Below are 3,358 nucleotides of genomic sequence, written 5' to 3'. Positions count from 1 at the left end.
AGGCTCTCAGGCACTTCTCCAATGAATTTTATTCATGGCATAAAGAACTAGTAACAGCCAGATACTAAATACAAATGACACTATGGCTCAGGTGACAAGATACCTGTCCAAGACACTTTGCAGTCTCTGCTACAGTGATGGTACTATATGAAATATTAACTATTTTTCTTGGAAACAACTATTGAAACCTCATTTTCCATCAGACAATGCAAGGTGGTATATCATGAATACTGAAGTAGTAAGATTCATGTACACTCATACTGGACAGAAGAAACACAAAATCTCTAAGCGGAGTTTGAGATACACCCATTTTCCAACTGTTCCAAGTTATCAGGGTGTTCTAAAAAAGTTAAGCATAAAAGAAACAAAAAATCCAAGCATGCAGAGGAGAAGAAAGATTCCTTTCAAGCGGAATAAGTTTATATCTTCCTCAGCTCAGCTATAATTTTGATTAGTACTGCTTTCACTTCTTTATTTCTCAGGCTGTAAATCAGAGGGTTTAATGTGGGAATTACGGTCGTGTATATGAGAGCTAGGACTTTCTTAGTGTCTTGTGAATTACTGGATTTTGGCCGTAAGTAAATCAAGGTCCCACTTGCATAATACAGTGTTACAACAGTAAGATGTGAGGAACAGGTGGAGAAGGTCTTGTGTCTGCCCTCTGCAGGGGACATTTTCAGGATGCTGGAGATGATGCAGGCATAGGATACCAGGATGAGACAAAATGGTGTAAAGATGACCAGCACTGTGCCTGTAATGATCTGCTTTTCATATGAAGAGGTGTCAGTGCAGGAGAGCATGATGAGGGGGGGAATATCACAGAAGAAGTAGTTAATCTTCTTGGGCCCACAAAATGGCAATGTGAACACCCAAGCTGTCTGCACCACAGACACAACATTACCGCTGCAGCATGACAGCAGGACCAAGGAATGACAAACTCTGCTGTTCATGATGATTGCATATCTAAGAGGGTTGCATATGGCCATGTAACGGTCATAGGCCATGGCTGCCAAAATATAGCATTCAGTGGCTCCTAAGAAAATCACACAGTAGAGCTGTGTGGCACAGCCCACATAGGAAATACTCCTGTCCTCTGACACGAAGTTTACCAGCATCTTGGGAACAACGATCGATGCTGTGGAAATATCCAGGAAGGACAGGACCCGGAGGAAGAAGTACATGGGCATGTGGAGGGTGGGGTGCACTGTGACTATGAAGATGAGAAGGTTCCCGATGATGGTGATGGTGTAAATCAAGCAGAATGTGAAGAACAGCAAGTGCTGCAGTTCTGGGTGGCTGGACAATCCAGAGAGGACAAATTCAGTCAGCAGAGTGTCGTTTTCTGGTTCTGGTCCCTTTGTTGTCTTCATCTGGGAGGAATCAAATGGACAGACTGTCAGATGACTAGTCACTGCACCAACATCACTGTGCTTCAGCCAATTACTCAAGTGAGGAGTCTCTTGGGAATTCCCGGAGAGCCCCTGGATCAAAGGGTGCAACTCTAGAGCTGGCTTAGCTGAACAAAGTAAGAAGGTAATGCCTGTGCATGATGTTAGTGCTCTATAAGTTTCATAGTTTGGGATAGTGACCAAGCATACAACTATGAGGAGTTGGCATTTAAGGGTTGGCTCCATTTTGGGTGTAGGGTTAATTGCCAAGAACATGTGCTCACCCAAAATGTCAGGTCTGTGGTCCCAGCTGGTTCCATAGGTGTGTTCTGCACTGAAGGGAAAGCCCAGCTGACAACCAAAATACCCACAGTCCAAAGAAAGCAAAAATAAAACAAAACAAAGCAAACCCAAATACCTTTTGTCTATAGACAAGCGAAGGAACAAAGAATAGTTACAGGGAAAGATACCCGTAGAGAACATTCATGAAGTGCGGAGGGTGAAGCTCAGTACTGTCTGCTTCATTAGTCACATTGCCTTGTTACTCTGGTGAGTGCCACCATGTGTGCGATGCCATGGGATAGTCATGCAGAGCTATGCCAGACGTGGCAGCTTTGTGTTTTCTTACTGCCCAGAATGGGAAACTGATGCACAGAAAGATAGAAGAAATTAGCCTGCCACAGAGGAGAAAGTGGTCATTAATTCAGTGTTCTTCAGACTTGTCATCTCTTACCAAAGGGGCACCCAACCACTGGACTACACTGGTAAATCTCAAGGCACAGAATGCATTTTGGCAGCAGAAATGTATCCATGTGTGGGGAGAGAGGGAGGAACCACCTTTTCCTCTGAACACACATGGACCTGGTCAACAGACCAGAGGACATAGAGAAGGACACATCATCAAAGCAAGAGCAGTGCATACAACCCTATCATGATTCAGTCACTCCTCATACTGACTCCATCTAATTTCTCTTTCTGCTATAACTTTACTCACACAATAAGCCTTTTGTCTGTGGGTTTTCTAGCATGAACATGAATGTGAACGCTGTGGATCTGGGAGCCACAGATGATTAACTTACAAGCACAATAAAGAAACTCCTAACGTTCTCAGGCATTTACAGATCTGATGTATTTAAAAGGAATCTTTCTGGTTTTGACTGTTTCCATTAACAAAGAAATGAAAGAACACTGTGTTATTTGAAGCTCCAGATTTTGAGAGAGACCTCAATATAACCTATGCATAACAGAATAGAGAATGACAAAATGCAGTTTGTAGTACACACATTCACACTAGTTTTCTTAACTTGTTAGATCCTTGCAGCTGACATAGAATCTACCTAACTCTGCTCTTTGATCCCTTATGAAAGTTTTAGACTATTGCTGTGGTCATCAGCTGTGAATTAAAGTCAATAAAACTCACAACAGTCATTGTATTACTGATAGGTTAGTGTTTTATTTCCTAATGCAGAACACCTCTCAGAAAAAGCTCTCATTTCGTGTAATTCTTGTTTAGTGGCTATGAGGTCTTAGTTCTTCCTTGGATTTGGTTTATGTATTTACAATAAGCATTTTGAAGTAAGTGTCCTACCTTCAGCAGTTCCGCCATCCAGTCCCTCCAAAATGGATCATGCAAATTTCACTAGAAGAATTCCCTTTGTTTTCTTACATTAGGGACAGTGTTGGGCTGATGACTCCTACAGTCAGCTTGCATTGCAGATTTTAAATTGTATTTTAAATGCAGATGCTCTCCTGCCACAGCTTGAATAATCTGTCACATTAGCACATGATATATTCCCTGGAACATCAGGCATGTTTTCTCCGAAGCACCATAAATGGAATTTACTTGCCCTTCACACAGATATCATACATGCCAGTTGCCCAAGACTAGCCTCACAGAGAAGAAGAAAAGGAATAAAGTTGTTTCAATTTAGTTGAAATAGTAGCAGAATCAGGTAGTTTCATGGAACGGG

At 42.1% G+C, this 3,358-nt stretch overlaps 1 pseudogene; it reads right to left on the bottom strand.

Annotated features, from left to right (window-relative positions):
* Nucleotides 1-419: 419 nt before the first annotated feature.
* LOC115344802 lies at nt 420-1,617 on the bottom strand (annotated as a pseudogene).
* Nucleotides 1,618-3,358: the final 1,741 nt, after the last annotated feature.

Source organism: Aquila chrysaetos, chromosome 8 (assembly GCF_900496995.4).
Source record: "Aquila chrysaetos chrysaetos chromosome 8, bAquChr1.4, whole genome shotgun sequence".
Taxonomy (NCBI): Eukaryota; Metazoa; Chordata; class Aves; order Accipitriformes; family Accipitridae; genus Aquila; species Aquila chrysaetos.
This window is presented reverse-complemented; position numbering and strand designations above follow the sequence as displayed.